Here is an 11,491-nt window from a genome sequence, read left to right on the forward strand (position 1 = left end):
TCTCAGAAGGGCTCTGCTGTTCTGCCATCGTATCACAAAGACAACCCAGCTCCTTCTCCTAAGGGATCACAAGCAGAAATGAGGGGAATGGGTGTGGTGTAGGAGAGTTCTAGAACTGAAAGTAGTTTCAACCAATCAAAAGTTGTGTTTCATGATCACATGACCTACCGTACGCTTACGGTACGCTTACGGTACGCTTACGGCAAAAGTACGCATGCGCGTAAAAAAGACACGCGCTTGCGCGCATGCGTTTAACAGTCACTCCCCGACACTTCCGCGTAACGTGCGCGTGTAGCGTACACGCGTACACGTCCCGCGCAGAGTACGCGCGGCTATGCAAATTGCGTAAATATACGCAAACAGCGTAGATAAATTACGGACGTAGCGTAAACCGTACGCTTACCGTAAGCTTACGGTACGCGTACTAAAAAATAAATTTAAAAAAAAGGAAAAAATGTATTGCTAATACATTTTACATGTTTATTTTATAAAATATATTAAAAAAAACATATTATAGAATTTTAAAAATTTAACCATAGTCTTTAAAAAAGGATAGAAAATTAAAATAAAAATATGTAAAAAAAAATAGAAGAAAAAAAAAAAATTAGCATTTAAAAAACCTTGCAAATTCACTGAAAAAACCATGGGTTTCACACACGTTATAGTTAGGAATTAGCATTTAAAAAACCTTGCAAATTCACTGAAAAAACCATGGGTTTCACACACGTTATAGTTAGGAATTAGCATTTAAAAAACCTTAGAAATTCAATGAAAAAACCAAAGGTTTCACACATGTTATAGTTAGCTGGACATTTCACTCGTAAAAAACCAATGAAATTCCCCCGTTATAGTTAGTTCAGCTAACTATAACTCGCGCGCCCGCAATGCACTGCTGATGACGTCACATATTACATCACTCATGACATGGTCAGTGACATCACTCATGACATCACTGATGACATCTCAAATGACATCACTGATGACATCACTGATGACATCATCCTTGTGATAGAGTGGCAGACCACCTCTGCCCCTAATATAACCTTTGATACACACATTCAAAAATAGAAATTAAAATTTTAAAAACAATGGACATACCAATACCAGTTACAACAACCTATTCAGTAATTCTAAGATCCACATACACATCCACTCATTCACCAACAGTCCTGTACAGTCACTCATACATGTACTCACTCATCATATGTACTCATACACGTATACATCCTGTTACACAATGCCACTCATCCATAGAGGTACTCACACACATAGTCACTCATGCTAATAAAGAATCAAACATACATTTACTTGCATATACAGTTATACACACACCACCACACTTACTTCTACAGAAACTTACACATACTTAGTCTTTTAAACAATCACTTATAGAAACACATACTTATTCATACAGGAACTCTTCCAATCTCTCACTCTCACATATACTCGCTTATATACACCAATTGTCACATATACTAGTTTAAAACATATGTAGTTACTCATAGAGACACTATTGAGACAGTCATTCACTCACTAACACACCCATGCACACACTCATTCACCCATAGAGTCCTGCACACATGCTGTCTTCAACACATACAAAGAGTGAGTCATTCATTCATGCACCTATGCACTACGTAATACCCCCCACCGAACCATACAGACATCAGACACTGATACTCAAAAAACCAACTAATAACCTATATAGACACCCATGTAGCTACTCACCAACCCATGCAGCCACTTATACACAAAGTGAGAGACTGATACAGATATTTACATATTTAAACATTACTCACTAAGCCATGTATTCACTAAGATACACTTAATCAGTCAGTTATACAATCAATTTTTCAAAAACAATTCATCCATTTAGACACTTATATACCCATTTATTCTTCCATCGACCTTGAGATATACATATATAAAACATATGTAATTTTCTGAAAAACACACATTCTCTGAATGATGTCATCAGTGATGTCATCAGTGATGTCATTTGAGATGTCATCAGTGATGTCATGAGTGATGTCACTGACCATGTCATGAGTGATGTAATATGTGACGTCATCAGCAGTGCATTGCGGGCGCGCGAGTTATAGTTAGCTGAACTAACTATAACGGGGGAATTTCATTGGTTTTTTACGAGTGAAATGTCCAGCTAACTATAACATGTGTGAAACCTTTGGTTTTTTCATTGAATTTCTAAGGTTTTTTAAATGCTAATTCCTAACTATAACGTGTGTGAAACCCATGGTTTTTTCAGTGAATATATATATATATATATATATATATAAATATATATATAGCGATATATTACCACTTGGTTTCACCTTCTGCACGGGGAGAGAGGCTGTAGATTGGACTACAGGGGAATCAACTGGTTTCAAGTCAATTACCTGTTCTCCTGGGATTCGAGGCTGGTGGTGAGTGGAGTTATGATGCCAACAGCACTTAGGATGCCACTTGGTGTATGGTGAAACCCCTCACTGAATGGGTCACCACATCGCACTACAGTTACCAGCATGCTTTGAGCCCAAGGTCAGCGCAGGGAACAGTGCAGCGCAGCAGAGGAGGAGCCGATAAACATCTCGCCATGGGAGTGGCTTTAATGCCACCACATTATTTAATACAGCTCCAGGTGTAAGAACTGACTTTGAAACGAGGCATTGATGAAAGCTTATGTGGCTGAAACGCGTCTGCCGTGGCATTTCGAGAATCATGCAGACCACGCGCTGAAATGAATTTCTGAAATAAATCCAGTTGTTGAAAATCCTGTGTTTGTGTCGGACTCATTCAGAAGAGAGGGAGTATTGGTTTTATGTTTTGACCAGTAAGCGGGCACTGGTCTCCGTAACCCCCTCTCAATCTGGAGTGACGCGCGAAGCCAGCAATCTTTGGACTTATGTATTAAACTACACCGCGTCACCCCCCCAAGCAGACATATTACCACTTGGTTTCACCTTCTGCACGGGGAGAGAGGCTGTAGATTGAACTACAGGGGAATCAACTGGTTTCAATTCAATTACCTGTTCTCCTGGGATTCGAGGCTGGTGGTGAGTGGAGTTATGATGCCAACAGCACTTGGGACGCCACTTGGTGCATGGTGAAACCCCTCACTGAATGGGTCACCACATCGCACTACAGTTACCAGCATGCTTTGAGCCCAAGGTCAGCGCGAGGAACACTGCAGTGCAGCAGAGGAGGAGCCGATAAACATCTCACCATGGGAGTGGCTTTAATACCACCACGTTATGTAATACAGCTCCAGGTGTAAGAACTGACTTTGAAACGAGGCACTGATGAAAGCTTATGCGGCTGAAACGCGTCTGCCACGGCGTGTTGAGAATCATGCAGACCACGCGCTGAAATGAATTTCAGAAATAAATCCAGTTGTTGAAAATCCTGTGTTTGTGTCAGACTCATTCAGAAGAGAGTGAGTATTGGTTTTATGTTTTGACCAGTAAGCGGGCACTGGTCTCCGACACCCCCTTTCGATCTGGAGTGACGCGTAAAGCCAGCAATCTTTGGACTTATGTATTAAACTACACCGCGTCACCCCCCCCAAGCGGATATATTACCACTTGGTTTCACCTTCTGCACGGGGAGAGAGGCTGTAGATTGGACTACAGGGGAATCAACTGGTTTCAAGTCAATTACCTGTTCTCCTGGGATTCGAGGCTTGTTGTGAGTGGAGTTATGATGCCAACAGCACTTGGGACGCCACTTGGTGCATGGTGAAACCCCTCACTGAATGGGTCACCACATCGCACTACAGTTACCAGCATGCTTTGAGCCCAAGGTCAGTGCGAGGAACACTGCAGCACAGCAGAGGAGGAGCCGATAAACATCTCGCCATGGGAGTGGCTTTAATACCACCACGTTATTTAATACAGCTCCAGGTGTAAGAACTGACTTTAAAACGAGGCACTGATGAAAGCTTATGCAGCTGAAACGCGTCTGCCATGGCGTTTCGAGAATCATGCAGACAACGCGCTGAAATGAATTTCAGAAATAAATCCAGTTGTTGAAAATCCTGTGTTTGTGTCAGACTCATTCAGAAGAGAGTGAGTATTGGTTTTATGTTTTGACCAGTAAGCGGGCACTGGTCTCCGACACCCCCTTTCGATCTGGAGTGACGCGCAAAGCCAGCAATCTTTGGACTTATGTATTAAACTACACCGCGTCACCCCCCCCAAGCGGATATATTACCACTTGGTTTCACCTTCTGCATGGGGAGAGAGGCTGTAGATTGAACTACAGGGGAATCAACTGGTTTCAAGTCAATTACCTGTTCTCCTGGGATTCGAGGCTGGTGGTGAGTGGAGTTATGATGCCAACAGCACTTGTGACACCACTTGGTGTATGGTGAAACCCCTCACTGAATGGGTCACCACATCGTACTACAGTTACCAGCATGCTTTGAGCCCAAGGTCAGCGCGGTGAACACTGCAGTGCAGCAGAGGAGGAGCCGACAAACATCTCGCCATGGGAGTGGCTTTAATACCAGCACGTTATTTAATACAGCTCCAGGTGTAAGAACTGACTTTGAAACGAGGCACTGATGAAAGCTTATGCGGCTGAAACGTGTCTGCCACGGCGTTTCGAGAATCATGCTGACCACGGGCTGAAATGAATTTCTGAAATAAATCCAGTTGTTGAAAATCCTGTGTTTGTGTTGGACTCATTCAGAAGAGAGCGAGTATTGGTTTTATATATATATATATATATATATATATATATATATATATATATATATATATATATATATATATAGTCACTGAAAAAACCATAGGTTTCACACATGTTATAGTTAGCTGTACATTTCACTCGTAAAAAACCAATGAAATTCCACGTTATAGTTAGATCAGGTAACTATAACTTGCGCGCCCACAATAAACTGCTGATGACGTCGATGACGTCACATATTACATCACTCATGACATGGTCAGTGACATCACTCTTCACATCAATGATGACATCTGAAATGACACATTGTGGATTGCGGTCGCGCAAGTTACAGTTACCTGATCTAACTATAACGTGGAATTTCATTGTTTTTTTACAAGTGAAATGTACAGCTAACTATAACATGTGTGAAACCTATGGTTTTTTCAGTGCATTTGCAAGGTTTTTTAAATGCTAATTCCTAACTATAACGTGTGTGAAACCTATGGTTTTTTCAGTGAATTTGTACGTTTTTTTAAATGCTAAGTTATGTATTTATTTTTAATTTTTGCGCGCATGGTGCGCTTCGCGCACGGTGCGCATGCTGTGGGCACTCGGTGCGCTTCGCGCACCGAGCGCCCACGTGGCGCATTTCGTACCGCGCACGCCTCGGCATTTTTTACAAAATATCAATTGTTTTTTTCTCTCTTGGGGGTCCTTAGATTTATATATTAAATGTGATTGTTAATTCTTTTTTTTTTTTTTTTTTTTTTTTACCGCGATTTTAAAAAAAAATTATTAAAAATTATTAAATTCATTTTTCATACTTTTTGGTCCTTCGTGAACCCCCTGACGAACGCTAGGGGGTCTGCAACTCTCTTCATTGCCCCCTTTTCATGTTATCAACCTTTTTTTTTCAGTGCGAGAGACAGAAAATGGCGGCCGATACTTCCTTGTTTCGACCGATTCGAATGTTTACTTTGATCTAACAACCAATCAGAAACGCGCTCGCGCACGGCACCGTACGCGTACGGTAAGCTTACCGTAAGCGCACGGTAAGCGCACGGAGCGCTGCCACAGATATATATATTGATTTAAATGCTATTTTCTCAGGAACTACTGAACAGATTTACACCAGACCTACAAAAGGCACTTCCTTGACCTTATGGCTACCTCTCTGCCAAATTCCAAGTAACTCTGTTCAGCCGTTCGGGCTGTATCTGTGTCTAAAGGTCCTATGGAAAAATGCATGGGGAAAATGCGTTTTGGGACCCCCCTTTTTTCTCAGCCCCCGCTTGACGAATCACCCCGAGACTTTCAGGGTAGGAGCGGAGGGTAGCGCCCCATTAGTTTTAAAAATTTCGCGAGGATTCGTCAACCGGTGCCAAAGTTATTCAAAATAGAATTTTCAGATTTCCTATGGAAACATGGTCCTAACTATAACTATCTACTGGCGACTGCCAGTAGATAATATATATATATATATATATATATAAATCTCTCACAGAAAATGTTGCCCTCGAATGGAAGCACACACACAGATAGGTTTGTCATTTTATTACAGGCTACAGAAGAGACAAACAACTTACAGAGAATTCATTTTTGTAGGCCTTACACGTTTCAGACATCCTTGTCCTTGATCACAATCCAAATGTGTGTATCCAGTGAAAGCTATTGGAGACATCTGTTAGCAATTCTGCCGTTAAGTAGACCTCCCAAGTGAATTAAACACCAGTGCATGTCGGTAGTTGAAGTTCTGCAATATACATTTTCCCCAAGTGGGTTTGTCATAGCCAAACAAAATAACAATCAAAACCTGTACTATACTTTTTGATTCATCCATTGGGATTTTACACTTTCTATTTTATTTAATGTTGAACTTGGGGCAAACCTATTTGGGACAAATATGTGCTGCAGATCTACCAGCACCATAATGCATCTGAGAGACGCACGTTGAGGCCCACTGGGGGCGGAATATATTAAATTGCAAACAGGTGTCAGTTTTGTTTTCCATTGCCTCACTTGACATTAGCCTGTAAACAAGAGCTGTGTAAGCTTGAAACTTGTAAGTCCTGACCTTTTGAATCTGATGTTCTTTGCTTACTTTGCTGTGGAAAATGGAGGAAATAAACCTGTATTGGGAGTGCATTTTCGTTGAGGGCAACTTCTTTTGAATGATATATATATGACTTAAAAGATGTTAAATACTTCTTAATTGATGCTGTCCCTGTTCAATGAAGAGGAGGGAATAGGGAAGCTCAAAACAGGAAGTTAGAAACACGCTTTATTCTTGATTTAGATACCAAAACTCTCGGGAGACTTAATACCACCGAAGATTTATATACCTGCTTGTAAATAGAACATCAAATAGTCTTTTATCAACAGATGTTTATTGTGAAACTTTCTATACAGCTTTAAATATACAGTATATTTAAAAATGTATATCTTTACTTGATGAATTGACATATATGAATTCATGTTACCAGACAAACCCGCGATAAATTAACATTTTGGAGGTTTTTATACAAATTCCTACTGCTGCACAAATTAATAGAAAAATTACATTGCACTTGGGCACTTTATAGTAATTTAATCGATTACGTTGGTGTGGACACACATTTGCACTTTATATTGTAGTCCATTTTAATGCACACTATAGACAGAGTAGGATTTTAAAGGTATTTTACCATGAGACTTTTATAGAATTGAGTATTAAGCAATAATGAATTCATGCATTTATTTTTTTAATTTGTTTGAATATCCTGTGGTAGTCGATATATGCACAGACATATATTTATATAACGATTGTGTAAACGTTAGACACCACCGTGATGTAAATCTGAAGTCTGTCATCTGTATCAATTATTTTAATTGATGCACATGTCACTTCAAATTGTTGATCCTGAACTGCAGCGCTGTCATGTGATCAAGGCCGTGGGCGGCCAAAACGTGTAATGGCAGACAGTTTGAATTAAACACTGCAAGCACTAAAACTGTGGTTTCTGTCTGTTTTTATCCTCCTGAAGGAATTTGGGAAAAGCGGAGTCTTGTGTGTATGTATATATATATATATATATATACACACACAAAACTCCCCTTTTATATACACACACACACACGCACATATATATTCACTGAAAAAACCAAAGGTTTCAGGGGCGTTATAGTTAGGAATTGGCATTTAAAAAACCTTAGAAATTCACTGAAAACCCATAGGTTTCAGGGGTGTTATAGTTAGCTGGACATTTCCCTCGTACAAAACCCTAGAAATTCCCCTGTTATAGTTAGTTCAGCTAACTATAACACGCGCCCCCGCAATGCACTGCTGATGACGTCACATATTACATCACTCATGACACGGTCAGTGACATCACTGATGACATCACTGATGACATCTCAAATGACATCACTTATGACATCACTGATGACATCATCCAGTGAGTATGTGTTTCTGTACAGTTTTAATATGTTTAATATATATAGGGAAAGGTCTGTTGAAGAATGAGTGGGTGTACAAGTGTGTGAATGGATGATTTTCTAGGTGCGTAACTGACTCTATAAGTGAGTCATTAAATGTATCTTACTGCAGACTAGTGACTAAACTGTGTGAATGTCTGTATGTGTGTGTGCAGGTGTATAATTGGCTGCATGGTTTTGTGAATAACTATATGAGTGTCTATAAAAAGCACAAAATCTGGCTCACCTTCAGACCCTATGCCTGCCAAAATCGCAGCCACTTTGTCAACTTCTCTCGCCAGTCCTTTTTGTGATATCCTTAATAAATCGTTGGAGGAAGGTGTCCTTGCGGCTGAGTGGAAAGCAGCCCAGGTTGTCCCGATAAAGAAAAACCCGAAGCTGTCACCAGAGGACATTACCAACTATCGTCCTATTTCTTTGCTTCCCCTAAACAGTAAACTTCTCGAAAAACATATTAATAAACATCTCTCCGAGTTTATTGAAACTACCCACTGTCTAGATCAATCACAGTCCGGTTTCCGCTCGAAACACAGTACTGAGACTACATTAGTGGAGGTCACTGATAACATCAGAATGGCAGCAGACAAGGGTCAGGCAGTGATGTTGGTCCTGCTTGACCTGTCGGCTGCCTTCGTCACCATATCCCATCAGGTTTTGATCACCCACCTTAAGGAGATAGGTGTTAGAGGCAAAGCACCATCAGGCACATGCATCAAAAAGAGAGTTTGCGAGTCCTTATTTGCGAATTTTAAGGAATCGCAAATAAAGACTCGCAAAACACGATGCAACAAAAACATTGCGAGAATATTGCGAATCGCTAAAAATCGCTAAATAAATTGCGATTTCGGCATTTGCGAACTCGCTATTAGCGATTTCGCAATTAGCGAAATCGCTAATACCGAAGTCGCTTTTTGATGCATCCTGATGACATCACAACCAGGAAGTGAGCAGCACCAGCCTCATTTCCAGTGCACAGTGTCAGGGAGAGGAGGGAGCTGGCTCTGGGAGCAGAACAGGAGTGTGACAGAGACAGAAGAAAAACTTGTGATATCAAATGGAAGCCTCACAAACAGCAGAGGAGAGCCAAACAGGCAGGAAACGCAAAATTAAATTTGCAGAAAAAGAAATTGACACCCTCATTGAGGGAGTAGTCCACAGCCATGACAAGCTGTTTGGAAAGGCATCATTGAAAGTGGCAGAGCAGGAGAAAAGGAAAATCTGGCTCCGGATCCAAAACAGGGTCAATGCCATTGGGGTGACACACCGCACCATTGAAGAACTCAAAAAACGATGGTACGACTTGCGCAGTCGGGCTAAGGTGCGCATAGCTGACCGCCTGAAGGAGGCAAAGAAGACAGGAGGGGGAACACCAACAGACACTGGGAACACTCCCATGGAGGACTTGATTGAATCCACCATCCAGCCAGAAGCTGTTGTTGGTGTGACCCAGCTGGACACGTCCGGAGCAGCAAACACATCTGAAGGTAAGATGAATGTATGTTTTCTTAGTGTTACAAAATGTAAAGGTAGAACTCGACCATAGCACAGCCCAAGTGCAGACCCTGAACATCCAGTACACAATGCATTCAGTAGGTGAGGGGCATTATGGGAGATGTAGTCAGGTCAAGCAGTTAAAATGTCAAATCTCAGAGTAACAACCCAAAAAAGCTGAATAGAGTATAAAATCATTTACAAAGGCAGAAATTTATTACTGTGCAATTAATATCACAGACATGAAATAATACAGTGTTGCACTGTTTCACCTCACAGATGCACAACGTGTAGAAGATGTGGATAGCGATTCCCCAGACATGCAGGACACCAGCGCAGGTGAACAGATGGACACACCTGTGGTGCAAATAAATCCCTCACGTCCAACAAAGTCACGCAGGGCTACTGTTCCATCCCTAGTCACCATGGAGTGTGAAGATGATGAGGCTGATGCAACACCAGGTGGCAGCCATGGCCAGACAACTTCCATCACACAAACACAACCACAGGTCCCCAGAACTAATCACAGAGCCCGGCGTAGGAGAGGAAGAGCACTCAGGACACAGCAGGAGGAGCAACCAAGTGATGTCTGGGGTGGTCTTGAGGGACAGATGCTCCGTATGCAGCGCCTGCAGACAAAAAACACACGATTAGTACAATTGCAAGTTGGCAAGATGGCTAGCAACATAGCAGTACTGTCAGAAAGTGTGCAGCAACTGAGCAAGGTGATGCATGAGGGAAATGTATCCCAGAAGAGACAGCATCGTCAACTAATGCTGCAATTGAAAATGTTTGCTAAATCAAACAATAGATTGGCCACGACAACTGCACTGCTGGCACGTAGGTCTGTGACCATGCAAACTGAAATGTGCCATTGGAGCGGCGATGTGGCTAAAGCACTGGACCAGGTCACAAATGCAGTTGATTTGCTAAATGCTTCCACAATTGCGGCCAACAATTCCACGCCCGAAGAGGGTAGTGAGGGTGGCTCAAGCCTAAGTAGTGTGGCAGTTCCAGTCCGCACTGCAGGAAGACGCAACACACGCAGCAGTACCCCCGCCGCTTCCAACATAACGGATGACAATGCTGGGTCTGACAGGCGTCTGGGTGTTCGTGGGAAAAAGCGCTAGACTGGCATGTACAAGTGCATTCCACTATGGTGACGTAACCATTTATTTGGATTTGACTTTTCACAGAGTGACAAGTGAATTGACATTTGCAAACCACTTATGTCCATTGCACTGGTCAGATTACAAGTGTGCTTGAACACTCATGGCAATTTTATTTAATTAAAGAATACTCTGATAGCAATAGTCAGTTTCTGTGTCATCATTACTCACCTCAGAAATAATTTTGTGTGATGTCAAATCTTCTCCTACGCCCTTCTGCTGCGCCTGCCCCTTGTGCTGCATGGTGTTGTGGCACTTGCTGGTTCCCATCCTCCGAATCGCTGTCAGACACCTCGATGTCCATTCCTCCCCTTGTCGCTATGTTGTGCAGCATGGCACATGCCGCTACTATCTTGCAGCATTGTTCAGGGTTGTACTTCAGTGCTCCACCGGTCTTATGTAGACATCTGAATCGGCTCTTCAACAGCCCAAATGTGCGCTCTATGATGTTCCTTGTCGAAATATGTGCTGCATTGTACCTCTGTTGATTGGCAGTTGTGGGATTGAGGTAAGGCGTCATTAGGTAATTACGCAAGGCGTATGCGCTGTCACCTACATGTAATGGAGCAGAGAGTCAGTGGCAGCTTCACATTGACATACGTACAATGACAGTGATAAACTATAACACATATTTACCAAGCAGATGTCCCTCTCCAAATTCTCCCCTGACAAGACGGGTGTGTATG

At 42.0% G+C, this 11,491-nt stretch overlaps 1 long non-coding RNA gene across 1 annotated transcript; it reads right to left on the reverse strand.

Annotated features, from left to right (window-relative positions):
* Nucleotides 1-9,830: 9,830 nt before the first annotated feature.
* On the reverse strand, nt 9,831-11,288 carry LOC146857687 (uncharacterized). Its single transcript, XR_014979599.1, has 2 exons — nt 10,977-11,288; nt 9,831-10,265 (listed from the first exon to the last, which is right to left on the reverse strand). It is a non-coding gene; the product is annotated as an uncharacterized LOC146857687 (long non-coding RNA).
* Between the last annotated feature and the right edge of the window lie 203 nt (nt 11,289-11,491).

This window comes from Triturus cristatus, chromosome 3_2, assembly GCF_964204655.1.
Source record: "Triturus cristatus chromosome 3_2, aTriCri1.1, whole genome shotgun sequence".
In the NCBI taxonomy this organism is placed as follows: domain Eukaryota; kingdom Metazoa; phylum Chordata; class Amphibia; order Caudata; family Salamandridae; genus Triturus; species Triturus cristatus.